This window comes from Myotis daubentonii, chromosome 3 (genome assembly GCF_963259705.1).
Source record: "Myotis daubentonii chromosome 3, mMyoDau2.1, whole genome shotgun sequence".
Taxonomy (NCBI): domain Eukaryota; kingdom Metazoa; phylum Chordata; class Mammalia; order Chiroptera; family Vespertilionidae; genus Myotis; species Myotis daubentonii.
The window spans coordinates 159548603-159565256 of record NC_081842.1 but is presented as its reverse complement, the minus strand read 5'-3'; positions in this window follow the sequence as shown (position 1 = coordinate 159565256).

Here is a 16654-nt window from a genome sequence, read left to right as displayed (position 1 = left end):
ACATATACATAATAATCCTATGCACACACCACATCCTATCTAATAAAAGACAAAAAGGGTAATTAACCATACCTCCGCTACACTTCCCATTGGCTAATCAGGGTGATATGCAAATTAACTGCCAACAAAGATGGCGAATGACAGCCATGCAGCTGAAGCAAACATGAGGCTTGCTTGCTCCAGTGATGGAGGAAGCCAAGGTTCCCCGCCTGCCATGGCCCGGTTCTGAGCCCAAAAGCAACAATGTTTCAATTATAGAAGCTAAACAAACCCCAGATACCTGCTTTCAGCTGGCCGCGGCCTCAGAGCTGGGAGCGCCAGTGACGGCAACAGTGTTTCAATTATAGAAGGTAAATAAATCCCAGAAAAAAAAAGTAAAGAAAAAAGGAGAGGCTGGGAGCTTCAGTCCCGGACAGCCTGAAAACAGCCATCAGCCCCTCACCCAGGCTGGCCAGGCACCCAAGCGGGACCCTCACCCTGATCCGGGACAACCTTCAGGGCAAACCAGCTGGTCCCCACCCGTGCACCAGGCTTTTATCCTATATAGTAAAAGGGTAATATGCAAACTGACCCTAACAGCAGAAAGACTGGGAATGACTGGTCACTATGACACACACTGACCACCAGGGGGCAGATGCTCAATGCAGGAGCTGCCCTCTGGTGGTTAGTGCGCTCCCACATGGAGGAGCTCTGCTCAGCCACAAGCCAGGCTGATGGCTGCCAGTACAGCAGTGGTGGTGGGAGCCTCTCCTGCTTCCTCAGCAGTGCTAAGGATGTCTGACTGCAGCTTAGGTCTGCTCCCCGCTGGCAAGTGGACATCCCCCGAGGGCTGTCGGGCTGCCAGAGGGATGTCTGACTGCCATCTTAGGCCCAATCCCCTGGGAGCAGGCCTAAGCCAGCAGGTGGTCATCCCGGAGGGGTCCCAGACTGTAAGAGGGCACAGGCTGGGCTGAGGGACCTCCCGCTCGAGTGCACAAATTTTTGTGCACCAGGCCTCTAGTAGTATATAATGTCTTAGGTCAGATTTCCTAGAAGCTGAGTCTGAGACAAGAGCTCTAATGTAAGCGATATATTGAGAGTGTTTTCAGGAGACAATGGTGGAGAAAGATGAGCAAAATAAGATAGTAGAGAGAAAGCAAGGCAAAGCTGTGTTGTGAGAAGTCTACCTCCCAGCTCTCTCTAGGAAAGGCACCTCCTCTCACCCAAGGGCAATCCCCCCAGGGAAGGAGGGGCAGTGACAAGCTAGACTCCTTCCACTCTAAATGCTGACAATTATTCATTCATATATTCAACAAGCACTTATTGAGCACCTACTCCATGGCAAGAAAGGCATTATGCCCTGGAATCTGACCCCGCCTCAGAAATATTACATATTAGTAAGTCAAAGCCCAAGTTTAGTTTGACAAATGTAGAATACATGTGATAGGATATTTTGTAATAGGAAAGAGGGCCATTTCCATCACTAACCAGATTCCTTGGGTCACCCTCAAGTTTCTTTCACTTAATTTTCCTACATTTTTCCCAACTCTTCACAGTGAAACGAGCACATGCATTTAAAATGAGGTAAGGTGATTGTGAAGGTATATATATTGGGTTTGATTAGCAGCCTGGAGGAATTTTGGAATATGCCAATACTTTCTTAAAATATGTAAAATGTGTTACAGCTTTAAAGTTTGCAATTGTAAGAAAAGTTATATGCAGTGGCAAAAAAAATCATGTTAACTGTGCTATTGATATGGAAATAAAAAGTTATATTTCTGAAGAAAAGAATTTAGCTGAATCTTAATAAAGCTAACCAAGCAAAACAATTTCTAATCAATTTCTAATCTACTGTGCAGGTTTCTACAAGCTCTCCTAATTTTAGGTGATGTTTTTACTATTTGGATGATTAAAATAACAAGCTACACAACTGAATTTTATAAGACTTGTGGACATACATTAATAGTGAAGAATGGTGAAAAAAAATTCCCACTTAGTCTTGTTCTTGCACTATCCTTACTTCATTATTTTATTTTTTGCAGAAGTGCATTAAGAATTTCTACCTGGTCAATTTGAGCCCAAAATATGTATTTAATCATGTCACTCACCTGTTCCAACACCATCACCATCTGTGGTTCCTTTGCAGTCTGGAACTAACCTATCATTTCAATCCTATCTCCGACCAGTGACCACACACTGGGTTTAAACTCTGTCCTAACTGACCTCATTCAGAGCTAGACACATGTGTCCTCCTCCATTTGCAAGGCCCCGGCCTCCACCCCCACTTTCAGACTCTGGATCTAACTCTGATTTAAATCAGAGAGCGCAGTGAACATAGTGGATTTATTGGTCCTCTAATTCACCTCAGGGAATTGAGGATTAATGACCTATTCTCCCACCTAGCTCCAACCTTGTAGTCATTATTAGCACTTCTCAAATTTCAGTGTGCATACAAATCACCCAGGTCTTGTTCAAATGCAGATTCTGATCCAGTGGGTAGACATGGAGCCTGCAATTTTGCGTTTCTAATAAGCTTCAGCTAACGCCCAGGCTGCCAATCTGGGGACCTCACCGAATAACACCATTTATGTGCACTTTGGAGTCACTAGCTGATACCTGGGTCCCATCCCCAGATATTCTGACTCTTTTTGCTATCAAGTGCCACCTCATCATGAAGAATGTTAAAAACTGGCCAGTTTACTCTGATGTACAACACAGTTTGAGAAACACTGGTCTAATCTATACCCTAGTGCAAATAATTAGGTCCTGAAGTGTTCTATTTTGCTCCAAATTTAGTCTTGATAACTACACAATAGGATTATTGCCTGCTAACTTCCTCCTTCCCTACTCTTTACCCCTGAATCAAACACCAAAGCTCTGACTGGCTCCCTGAATGGCTGGTAGGATACCTGCTAAATTTCTAGAGATTTCCTCGATGCTGATTTTAGGGCCAGGCTGCCTGCTTTGATCTTTGAATCTAGGCTCTGAGATTTTCTACCACAGCAGGTTTCTCCTGCCCATCAGACATTTCTTATGTGGCCTTCTATAAATTCTATAGCCACGTAAGAAATATTTGATAACATAAATTTTAAAAGAATCACTTGTTAGTTTATCCAATTAAATCCTTACCAAGCCTCTCTTATGTGTCAGGCAGTGTTCTAGGATCTGAGGATACATTACCAAACAAACCAAGTAAAGACCCAGACCTGTTGATGCTTACATGTGAATAAGAGAGACAGATAATAAGCAAATAAATGTATAAGCTAAGTTCAAGTGGTGATAAAAAATTATGAAGAAATTAAACAGAGTAAAGGGATAAACAGTGATGGAGTCTGTTTTTCACATAGGATGGTCTAAGTAGGGTCTCCAGTGTAGTCAACATTTGAGCAAGACCAGAATGAGGCCTCACCAGTTTGGCTTAGTGGTTGAGCATCAACCCAGGAACCAAGAGGACACTGGGTCAATTCCTGGTCTGGGCACATGCCCGGGTTTCAGGCTTGATACCCAGTAGGTGGCATGCAGGAGTCAGCTGATTGATGAAGTTTCTCTCTCATCAATGTTTCTATCTTTCTAACCCTCTCCCTTTCCGGTCTCTCTAAAAATCAATAAGAAACATAAAAAAAAGGACCAGAATGAGGCTTGGTAAAAACCATGCACATACCTGGGAGGAAGAAGGTTCCAGAAAGAGGGAAGGAAGAAGGGCAAAGTCTCTGGGTGGGCAGCTTGGAGTGTTTAAGGCAGAGTGTGGAGGCCATTGGGAGTGAAACAGGATGAGCAAAGGGACTCTGTGAGGAGAAGAGGGAGATAGGTGGGCAGGGGCCAGGCCTAGAGACAACCAAATCAGGCATAGCCAGGACTTTTATTCTAAGTGAAATGGAAAGTCTTTAGAAGGGTTTGAACAGGCGATTTTAAAAAGACTGACTTGGCTATAACAGAGTTTTTATAGACAATGATTGCCTAACCTTTTCAGTTGCTAATCTGCCAATGAATATAAAATTGACTGCAGAGGAGTGTTTATCGGCCCATATCACCTCTACTCTTTCCCACATGCTTAATAGTTAGACAAGTGCTCTTCAGCTTTGTAGTTCTAATACACAGAGAGAAAATGAGCTGTTATATGGGCTGCATCTTTAAAAATCCCCATTTGGCTTTTTAAATACAGATATGGGTGAGGGAATCTCTCCTTTAAATGAAGCACTCAGATACCTCACATGTCTTATTTGGGTACCTAACAGAACTCTCAAACTTGATATAGTTAAAACAGAACCATTGATTTTCTCTGCCAAATCTAATCCTCCCCATTTCGGTAAAGAGCACCACAATTTATCCAGTTGGTCAGGTCAAAACTGAGTTGCCATCTTTGATTCCTCCAGTTCCTCACAGCTAATCCGTCATTAAATCTTGTTGGCTCTGTCTCCAAAATGTTTCATGAACCAACCAATTTCACCACCTCCACGGCTACAACCTTAATCCCTACCACAATTAGCAGGGGTGTGGGGACCAAGGGTACAGATTTTGACATGTTAGGTTTGAGAGGTTAATCAGACACTCAAAAATGGTGATAAATTTGATGGTGACATAAATGACTCTGGAGTTCAAGAGGCAGGGATGCCACTAGTATTTAAAGCCATAAGGCTCCATGTGATCACCATGAGTGTGTAAAGATAGAGAAAATATCCCAGAACTGAAGCTTTGAGCATCCCAAAAAAGGAGACCGGGTACAAAATCCACAAGCATTAGAAGAATCAAGAAAAAGTGATGCTTCTGAAAGCCGAGGCAAGAGTACTTTAAACGAGGAGGTGTCACCACAATAAGTTTAGTTAATACCCATCACCTCACAGTTACAAATCTCATCTTCTTGTGGTGAGAACTTTTAAGCTCTCTCTCTTACCATCTTTCAAATATGCAGTGTAGTATCATCAACTAAAGTCACCATGATGTACATTACATTCCTGGGATTTATTTATATTATAACTGGAAGTTTGTACATTTTGACCCCCTTCACATTTCACAGACCTCCCACCTCCCCTCTGATAACCACTAATCTATACTCTGTATCCATGATTTCATTTTCTTTTATTAGATTCCACATATAAGAAATATACAGTAAAAAAAAAAGAAGTGATCAAGTGTGTCAAATACTGCTTATAGATCAAGTAATATAAAGACTAATAACCTACTGCTGAACCTAATTGATCTGTAATATGTTAATCGCCTCCTAATCCATTGTTCTGCCTCTTTTATTGCTTCATTGCAGGCCATTTCCACCAAAAACAAAACAATCAGAAATAGCTACCTTTCTAAAGATTTATTATATCAAATGATTTTCCCACTTTACACCCTGCAATGGCTACTCATTGCAAATGGACTTAAAACAGGCAAAATTACAAATCATCTGTCTCTGCCTCTTTCTCTGAACTCATCTCCCTCCATGTTCCCCCTAGTATGCTCCGACTGAGTTAGCTTTGAGTTATATTCCGTGGAAGACAGACTGCTGATGCCCTGCCGTTCCCCCCTGCTGTTGAAGAGTGCTCACCATACTGACAGTTTTCTATCTTCACTATCTATGGCTTTCTTCTTTTTTTGCCTGAGGACTTGCTTTAGTTCTTCCTTGACCTCCACAGGAACAACCTAAAAGTGTAGGAGAGTTAATATCCAAGAAGAATACTTAGCCAGTGGGATATAGGAAAAGACAGGTATATGACCCAGCCTTCCAGCCCTCAGGTAAGAAGATCTTGAGGTAAGCTCCCAATGGCTTCCCCAAGGACCACACCCCAAGGGAAATAAGTCCTCATTATCCATAGTAATAGCTCATTTATAACTTTTTTTTTTTTTTGGCATTTTCCCCCCCTTGCTCACTTTCTTCATTTCTTCTGTGGTGCTTCATGGAGTGACCTCCCATATAAACTACCTGTAACCCAGTCCTTATCTCTGGGTTTATTATGAGAAACCTAAACTAATGGCTTGCATGCCAAGCCATTTCTCATCCATGGGCTTCTGTAGGTGCTGTGCCTTTAATGCAAACCTTTGCATGACATCTTTCTTATCAGTGAGCTTCATCCTGAACGTTTTATCCTCAAAGAGCCTCCCTTACCTTCTAGTTTCAGTAACTTCCATCAGTCACTCTATCACCGTGTATCTTCTTCATAGCATCAATCAGTGCTAAAAGTTCTCTCATGTATGATTGCTTATTGGCGGTGTCATTTCTTCCCTCCTCACACTTAGCACACTCTCCCCCGCCCCCCCCCCCCCCCACACACACATGCGCACACACATTTATGGAACACAAGATTATAAGATTTCCTTAAAGGATACAAATTCTTCCTGCCTCTCGCTTAGCTCTTAAAACTGTACCTGGCCTAGAGAAGCAGTCAATATTTGTTGATTGGCTGACTTAGGGTTTGCTTCTCATACTGGAGCATATGTACCCCTCCCATGGCCATTCAATGTTATATCAGAGAGTCTGTTTTTATATACCCAGTAAGCATGAAATAGTGTACATGTTCCAAGAACATAAATTTGATCAGAAAAAAAGTGTGTGTATGTGTTTTCTGTAGAAAATTATTCAATTATTTACTTTTCAATAATTAAAATTTTTGTTTTTATATTTAAACAAACAGATATCTTATGGAGTAACATGGGAGGTTCTCATGGGCTTTTATGATAAAATAAGTGTTCTGTGTCCCTTGCTTTAGGGATACTTAGATAGGAAAGTCTGAAAGCCTTCCTCTAAGGGACCCATACTCTAATTGGAAAAAGGGAGGAAACTCTAATGGGAATAGATGGCTATACAGCTGTCCCTATTTTTTTTTTTCCTAAGACTGTCCCCTGTTCTCAGGAGCCTTAAAGCCATTACCCATACTTCCCCAATTTTCTGGCCCAGTTTTCCCCATACTGAGTTCCCCAGAACCATTAATTTATGTTCTCTAGAGATTAAAGAAAATCTGTGTTCAAATAAGATGGAAAAAACACCGGATTAAGCCTCCTTAGCACCTTTCATATACTACTGTGCATATTATTCTACCAAAGAGTGGACCTGAGTATGTGCCTTCCCCCAAGCTTATTTGACCCTGAAATCCGTTCGTGGATTCTCAGCAAACAGGTTGGGAAACAGGGCGCTGGCCTAAGAGGAAGAGGTTGGTAATCCAAAACCTGAGCACAGCTCCAGGTCAGGCATCAAGCTAAATGCTGTCATAGAGCTCTGTATACCTGCGAGGTGAAAGAGTGATGATTTCCTTCAATCCTCAAAAACACTTCAAGGTATGAATGATAATTTTCCATTTCTGAAGAGAGAATTGAGAAGTAAAATAATCTGACCCGTGTTCTGAAGCGAGTCGGTGGAGGAGAAAGACTTCGAAACCACGTTGGTTGGGCTCCCAGGGCCCTCTTTCCCGACTCGGCGCCGCTGGAGAAGCGCTGGAAGGAGCTTCTGCTGGGGCCAAGCCAGCCCCTTTCCTGGTGTCCTCATCGAGACCGAGGGACTTGGCCAAGGGGGTGTGGGGAGCAAGGATTTGATATTTTTAACTTATTGCTTGTTTCAGCTGGTATTTTGTATCTATTGCTTGTAAAATATCGGTTTATTTAGTATTCTTTCTAGAATTAATGGGTTTTAAACAATTGCATGGAATTTTGAAGAAAATGCAAATTTTCAGTGTGAACTCATTGTATATAATCTGTCCACACATGGTGAATACATTGAAAATTGACTTTTTGCCCTTCTAAGGAAGCATTTAAGACAGGAACCATGCAGATTTCTTAATTAATTACGAAAATATTAACTTACAATTCAATATTCAGTGTAACTCCTGAATGTCATTTGTTGGCCTGAGGATATATCTTATAAAAAGTACCACATGTGTCTACATTACGCTGTTATTGTCATTGTCAACCTTAAACAAAAGCTAACTAGGTATTCCGTCACCAGAAAGGGTTTATTCAGGAAAAAGAAGGGGCTGCATTGGATACACACAGACGTGGCGGTCCGCATGCACACGGAGAGGAAAACAAGCAGCAGCAGGAAGCCCTTTTACAGAGGGGAGAGGGGGCAAGGGGGGGGGCTGTTGCTACCTTGGAGCTCTGTTTCAAACAGAAGAGCTCTTCCCGTAGGGCTTTAGCAACAGACTTGAGGTGTTAAGAGCTCCTCCCACAGGCCCTCCCTATTCTTTTCTTGGCTAAGGTTTTTGTCCTAAATTCTGACATTGTACACACATTTTTTAAAATATATTTTATTGATTTTTACAGAGAGGAAGGGAGAGGGATAGAGAGTTAGAAACATCGATGAGAGAGAAACATCGATCAGCTGCCTCCTGCACACCGCCTACTGGGGATGTGCCCGCAACCAAGGCACATGCCCCTGACCGGAATCGAATCCGAGACCCTTCAGTCTGCAGGCCGACGCTCTATCCACTGAGCCAAACCGGTTAGGGCTGTACACACATTTTTAATTCAAAAACATTGTATTTTTTTTTTAGAGAGAGAGAAAGGGAGAGGGAGAGAGAGACATCAATGCAAGAAGGACATATTGATCAACTGCTTCCTTCATGCCCACCAGGGGATGAGCCTACCACCTGGACAAGTGCCCGGATCAGGAACCTTTGGGTACACAGGATGACACCCAACCAACTGAGCCACACTGGCCAGGGCTCTAATTCAATTTTTTTTTTAAGTCTAAATAATTGTTTTAACCTCTCTCTTTATGTTTTTCATGATATCAGACAGCAAAAATACAGGATTGTGTAATTCCAGTTACTGAACATCTGGTAACCCTATTGAGAAAAACTAATTGGGAAATTAAAAAAAAAAAAAAGATAAAGAACAGTTTTCTGATGGTAGAATAAGTGAAGTGACATCACTTAACCAGTCCAAGGTCTCATTTCCAAGTCTCTGCCTTTTCTTCTCCCGCTCAAATTTTTGCACCAGAAGACCTTAAGGCAGGAATACTCCCAGCCCCCACTGGTATTAACAGCAATAGGTCAAATTGATGACTTAACAAATGGTTGAGGAGTTGACAGCACATTGTCGGGGTAAACAATACAATCCTCTCACTCACTGAGCAACCATTTACATAATGTACCACAGTTGATTGTTTTCCGGCACCCTTTAGGGAAGCCGATAGAATGTTTGCATTCTTACTTTCAAAAGAACCCTGTCACTGAATTTTCTGAAGACAAAGCGACTGAGTGAAACGAGGAGGATATGGCTCTCTCCCGCTGGGTGACTTTAGCCGAGTCATTTACCCTCTCAGGCTCTCCGTTTTCTTATTTGTAAAATGAGGCTGCTGGAATGACTAAAAATGTCTCTGAACTTCTAAAATTCTATGATTCTTTATCTCAGTTCTCCAAAATATGGCACATGTTCCCTGTTATCCCCTCTACATCTCGTCTTCCTCTTTGTTTTTAATTTGCAAAAGGTCTCAAATAAGAGCACTGTCCAACAGTATTGTGAGGGAGGAAAAAACTTTCCTTTACCCTCAGGGTTCTTCTGGCTGGCCTAATAATCAAATAGACATGAGACAGATTAGCAAGAGAAATAAGCAAATTTAATACATACATATGTATGGGCACCCCCCACACATGAGAAAATCAGAGACCCCACATGCAGGAGCGGTTCAGAGGTAAAAAGGGGGGTTGAGCTCTGTAAGACACCCCGAGCTAGGGGTGAGGTAATGCACCCTGGGGCTTCGAAGGGGCTTTGCAGGATATGAGGAGCAGATGCTTAGTAAATACAGGTAGAAGTTTGCCCTGCCCTATGGGTATGTCAACAGAGTTTATCTGCGATAATCGCTTATTATGGGCAAGGCCCCTAATTCAAGTTCTTCTAGGTAGTTAAGGAAGGGGCAGAAGTTCTTGAGTCTGTAGCCAAAGTTGCCTTTTTAGCTCAAAACAGTCTGCATACCACATCGTAGGGTGACTCATTCTGAACCCCCACAGTATAATAGAATCCAGTTCTACAAGAATTTATTGTACACTTTTATCAATTCGGCAGCTTTGGTCACACATTTTATCGTATGTCTATTTTTACCAGCAACCTGAATAAGAAGGTGTCTTCCTTCGCATACCGTGCAGGCATGCCGCAGAGATACTGCAGGTTCTCTCTGGACAGGGGGTGGGAACAATACCAGGTGTCTAACCAGTGGGGTCAAACCAACCTGGGTTCAACAACCTTGGCTCTTGAGTTCTCGCTAGGAAAGAATTCAGAGCAAGACCCAAACTGTAAGAGAACATTTACTGGGTAAATGACAGAGGTAGAAAAAGTAATCCCTAGAAGAAAGGGGCTTAGGAAACAAGTTATGGAGGTAAAGGAATGGCTCTTGGAGCTTGGGAGTGAGGAAGCTCATGGTAAGAGCTTGGGGGAGGGAAAGGGAAGAGGAAAGGCCCGGGTGTGTTGCCCGGAGGGAGTGTGCACTGAGTGCTCCATCCTAAGGGTTTTAAGGGCGGAGATTTTAGGGGAGGTCCCAGGGAAAGATCTTCATAGAATATTCAGCAGTTTTCCAGGTGTGTCCTTTCAGGATTGTGGTCTCCACTGATTGGTTGGCCCACACCAGGGAAGCGGGGACATTATTCAATGTAGCTGGTCCTGACGTCAGCCATAGCTGGTTTTATTGCTTAGCTGGGCCTGGAGCTGAAATACAACTGAGGCCTGGATGTTATCTCTAGGGAGGAAAGGTCAGGGGGTCCAAACCAAGTGACCCACGATATGCTGGGGGAGGAAAAGTCACCTTGGGGACAAGGTCCCACCCTACAGTTCATTGTCCATGGCTAGGCACCTGGGGCTTTCCACCTGATGACCTGGCCCATCGTCCTTGCTCTGCTCATGTCATGAAGTGAGTCATATTGTTTTTTTGCTGGTGGAGGGTCTGGCATTCAATTGGTAAAGTTAAAAAATCCACTAAGCATAATAAACCAAGGCACAATAAAATGAGGTACAGCTGTATTCAGATTTTTTACACAACTTTTATGGGGCAAACTGGGATAAACCAGATCTTCTTATCTGGAATGCACTTACCACTATACTATCATCAAATGTCCTTTAGTTGTTTAAATAAAATTTAATAAATTTTCTTTGCACAGCCATTTTCATTTGTTGTATCAGGGCTTCAGCTGATATTATTAAAGTGCAAAACCATGAAGAACACATCTAAGAGTCATTCTCTTGCCTGTTCTCCCACACTTCTCAGTAATTTCTACACTTATAGTTGAAGATTTTAAAAGAGCATAATAAAATGGACTCTTCTAACCAGTCCCAAAGTAAGATGTGAAGTCAGTGTTTTGTCCTTGAAGTCAAAAGTTGTCCCTGTCCTAACTCCTTACCCCACATTCTTAAGAATAATAACACCTTACATTTGCATAGCAAGGAACTTTAGCAAGTTGCACTAGCATCCTGAGCTCCAAATTGTGGAGGGAGGGCCACAGCAAGAGTCAGCTTTAGAATAGCAGTCCATTTGAAGCACTAATAAGCAATAGGACTTTCGGCAAATTCTCCATGCTTAAGAGGAGAGGGGTGGCTTGTGTTGAAAACCTTTCGAGTCCTTGTAGCTCTCACATGCAATGATTCACTTTTGACTTTCAGGTATTAACACATGTACAGTGCATCCTTTTTGTTACATGCATGATAACATTCCAGTAAAATATCCATTTATAGTACTAAAACCTCCTTCATCTACTACCCCCCAACCCCAGATCTAGAGGCCATCATTTCTATCCATTTTGAGTATATATCTTCCAGAATGTTTCTATATTGATAAACTATGGGGTTGAAGGGAGATGTGTCATTATTTCATTAACTTCACAATATGTATTAACTATCTGTCAACCTAGAAATAAAAGGCTAGAGTGAGAGATAACAAGCATTTGAGATCCAAAAGAGAAACACTCATTCAGGCAGTAACCCAAATAGTGTACACATGAGGAGGTGAAAGCAAAGGTATTTTTGAGAAAGCAAAGGAATGAGTACATGAATTGAAGGAAGGAATGTCTATGAGTGTTAAGAAGCTAAGGAAGAACTTTTTATAGGTGTAGATAAGCTAACAGTGGTGATGCTAATTCTAAAGAATGTCTTTAATTTTCAGTCCAGTAGTCTTAGCAAACAGTTGTTAGGAATACAACGATGCTTTTGGCCTAGTTCAAAGGTTATTATTCCTAGTTTTAATGTTTCAAGGGTTTGAGAAGTGCAAGGCAGTTCCTCTGGTATCTGATTATATTACATTTTACCTATCCATATAAATATATATTGTCTTCATTCTCTTCAATTACTATCTGTTCTATCATAATATGACTGTGTTCTATTCAGTGAAATTATTTTTTCTTTGTTGGACATTTAGACTGTTTCTGTTTCTCTTCTCCTATAATAAAGAATGATGTATTGGATATCCTAGCATATGTCTCTTTGGTCATATATATGATGTTCCTTTGGTTAGATATTGAGATGAAATTTAATTTTAATATACTTCTAATTCATCCTCTAAAGTCACTGTACCAATTCACTCTCCCCGCCAGCAGAGTATGAGAGAACTCCACACTTTAGCCAATACTTGATGTTATCAAAAAGTCCATCTAAGAGGTAAAAATGTTATCTCATCCTTAATTTCAATCATTCCTTTCTGTACTAGACCTTCTTATCACAGTTTCTGGTCGCTATCCTTTCCAATTCCCTTATAGGAGTTTACACATTGTTCTTCCTTCCAATAAATCTTTCCTCAGGAAAGAACCTGGTATCACTTGCCTCAATACAAATATAAGTCAATTTACTTATTGTTCTTATGGATATTTCTATTTCAAGTTGTATCTCTAATTGCAAAATAAAAGACTGTAGAGCAACTTAAAGACTTATACAAAGAGAGAATTATTTCTTAGACTAGGAGACTTTCATAGTTTCAGAAATCACACTATTAATGGCCCTGGTCATGATCCACTAGGAATGACTTATTGATGTGTGGAAAATCATGATGTTCTGATTAGAAAACACGTGTTTATGCTGATTGCTACTCAGATCATCTCAATATCAGAGAATTTTCCAAGTAGCAAATGCTTTAAACTCCCCCCTGAAAGGCAATGTGTTATGGCTGTTGAGGGAAGATGAAATATTAGAATTCTGCAACAAAATTCACTTATATTATCAGGAATCCCAGTGTGGCATGGTTGCATATTTACTGCTCAGAAATACCTCCCTCCAAGCTTATGAGAGGAGACAGAGCTTTCAACCACTCAGCAGGTCCATTTTTTTTCATTAGCAAACATGCTACCTCTGAGGAAGCCTGTGGGTCTAGGATTTAGTTTGAAAAAAGTCTGATTCCAAGCACTCTGGACCTCAATTTTCTTATCTCTTAACATGCTAACATGCTTTAGCAGCCTCCCAAGGTAGTACTGTGGTAGGCAGTTAGACAGATGTGAGCTGAGCAAGGACAATGGGATAGGCTAGGCACAGAAGGTCACCAAGGGTGGAAGCCCCGGGTGCTTAGCAATAGACAAAACTGGAAAAACAAGGACATCACCTCCAGGATACCCTTTCTTTCCCTCGCATATCTCTGGTCATGTGTTTTAGACCCCCTGACCTTTCACATCACTGGTGATGTGCTTCCTGGCCTCTTGCTAGTCATTCTGGTTAGATGCTCTCAGAAGGGGAATAAACAAGATGGCTAGAGAATAGCCCTTAAGCATTAAGACCCCAGGACAATGAAGTTCTGGCCCCTATCCAACACATCTAGGCCTCAGTTGTGTTTCAGATCCAGGCAAGTGATACCTCAGGACCAGTTACACTAACTAATGACCTCCTGCTCTGGTGCCAACCTATCAGTAGACCATGACCCGGAAAGGACACACCTGGAAAGCTGGTGAATATTCTATTGGGATTTTCCCTTGGGACCTCCAGATAAATACCCACAAGTCAGAGGACCCAGTGCACTCTCCCTCTCGGGAGCACACTGGTGCATTTCCTGTCCCCCTCCACTTCCCCTCCAGGTAATTACCTTTACCTTCTTTCTCCTAAGTACCAAGGGCCCTTCCTTTGCTTCTGTAGCTCATTTCTTCTACCTCTGTGACTTTCTAAACAAACTTTCTCCTACAGCTTGGGACTTGGCTCTGAATTCTTTCTTAGCCAGATCTCTAGTACTGAGGTTGCTGAACCAAGGTCTGGTCTGGCTCCACTGGTATATTCTCACTCCAGCAGTACAAGATTAAAATTTTATATGTGCAAATACGTTTATCAACTCTAAAGTGGGGGCAGTCATTATTATTAAGTAAATAAAACAGTATTTTTGAATACCCACACGTGCCTCACAAAGGTCTTGTGAGATAAACATGGTTTTTCCCAAGAGAAAGTTGAAGCTCAGGGAAAGTATCATGCTCAAGGTAAATTTAGCAGCAGCAACAAAATTCATACAAATTCTTTCTGCATCCAACATCCAGGTTCTTTCCAGCACATAATCTGCCTCCACCATTTTACAGCGTACTATACCAACTTAATAACTATATATTAAGTGAATACATAAATGAAAGTTTACATTGTGTTTAAATGCAGAATTCTGAATACCATGAGATTTCACTTCATTTAAATATGTAAGTCTGTAAGCCATAGTATCAGTCATAGCAATATCACTCACAGTGCCTAATAGTTCAAGGTTCATGCCAACAAGACAGCATCTCTGTGTGGATAATGTGGTGGAATTTAGACTCACAAAATGGATGGTAGGACTGACAAAGCAAGTAGGAAGTTGCTACTCCATGCAGTTTCCCCAGGCTGGTGCCAGGACACATTCTGGGGAGATGCGATAACAGCACATTTTACATCTTCATGTGTAGAAACCAATAAATCTTAGTCCTTCCAAAAGCACAGCCCTGCTTTGGGGTAAAATTGCAGCCATTGATCTACAGTTCAGCTCTAACTTAACTTTCTGCCTTTTTTCTTTTCATGCAGCTTCCACCTATTTAGATGTGGGTCACTGGGTGGCAAATGCAAAGGAAACCAAATGTGGGGATGATAGGAGTAGTCGATAAGCTAGCATTTGGGGATTTCTGCTTCTAAACAGAGGCTGGGGGGCAGGGGGGCGAGGCGGGGGTGAAGAGGATTTCAAAGCAAATGCCAGTTATGTCCCAGAGGCACCAGTGAGATCATAACTAAGGGGTGATGGCTGCTAATTTAGAGCTGAACTAAAAATCACCTTTATAGGAAGGATGACTGGATCCTGCCAACTCAGAGGATTAGAGCCACAGAGCAGCAAAATCCCACTCCTTCATTTCACAGACTTGAAAACTGCAGTCCAAACGGGGGACAGAGCTGGGACTCACACTTAGAACTCTAGGCCCAGTGCAGGGATCTCTGCCTTTGGCCATGAACCTCCCCCAGCTGCAGCTGCTCGCCCCTGAGTGCTTCCACGTGTTGGAGACAAACACTTGATAAATCCTTTCTGTTTACTGAGGCAAAACAAAGAAAAGACACATCTTCCTTCTCCCAGAATATCGGGCACAAAATCATGAACAGATACCATTTTAATTGCAATTGAAACATAATGCCACAAGGACAGCTTGCTGTAGATGGGGACAGGGGATTGAAGAGTTAATAGGCTCAAAGGGAACTGAATTTCTTTCTTTTTTTTTTTTTAAATATATTTTATTGATTTTTTACAGAGAGGAAGGGAGAGAGATAGAGAGTTAGAAACATCGATGAGAGAGAAACATCGATCAGCTGCCTTCTGCACATCTCCCACTGGGGATGTGCCCGCAGCCCAGGTACATGCCCTTGACCGGAATCGAACCTGGGACCCTCCAGTCCGCAGGCTGACGCTCTATCCACTGAGCCAAACCGGTTTCGACGGGAACCGAATTTCTGATCCTCCAAGAAGGATAGCTTACCTGGGGACTTTGCACAGCTCTTAAGATACATGTTACACAGTGACAGTCCCATAAGCCTCAGGTTTTATTCTAACCATCCCTTTAAGTAGTCGAGGGGAAGCGGTACTCCTGGGCTTCCTAGCTTGAAATACCTCAGAGAAGACATTTAAAGGTATCATTCAAGTGATGAATGCAAGCAGGTTTCAGGGAGAAAACAAGCTCAGCAGCACCCTGACGCTTCCTCCAGGACAAGTGTGGGCCCTGCACAATCCCTTGGACACTCGGAACCAGAGCACCGGCTGTATGGCCGGGCTCGCCCTGACCAGGTATTCCCACTCAGCCCCACACCAGTAGTGCCAAAGGCAAGACAGGAGAACATTTTTATTGGCACCAGGCAGTTCACACTCGCAACCGAAATTGTAAAATAAAGGAAGTTCATTTTGGAGCTCTCCCACATTTTCCAGACTTTTCTTCCCTGTCTTGGAATGTCCTGCCTCTCCTTACCCAAACACGCAGAGCCCTCTGGCTTCCACCATCCTGGCCAGAGGCATTCCACCTTCCACCTGATCCTATCTCTTCCAGAGCTCTCCCTACCCTAAAGTGGACCAGAAGCCCCTTTCTTCCAGCTGTGCAGATCTCAAAGAAGATAGTATTTGACTAAAAGAATGTATAACAGGAAGATCTCTGATACATGCTTTCACTTTGCTCCTCCTACCCCCAAAGCTTTGCATTTTAAAGCATCTGGTGACTTATCCTAAAGGAATCTCCTAATATGTGGAAAAGTTGTTTTTGAGCTGAGGCCCTAGACTTCCTTGGGCACGCCCTACTCTCAGCACTAGCCCTGACCAGTC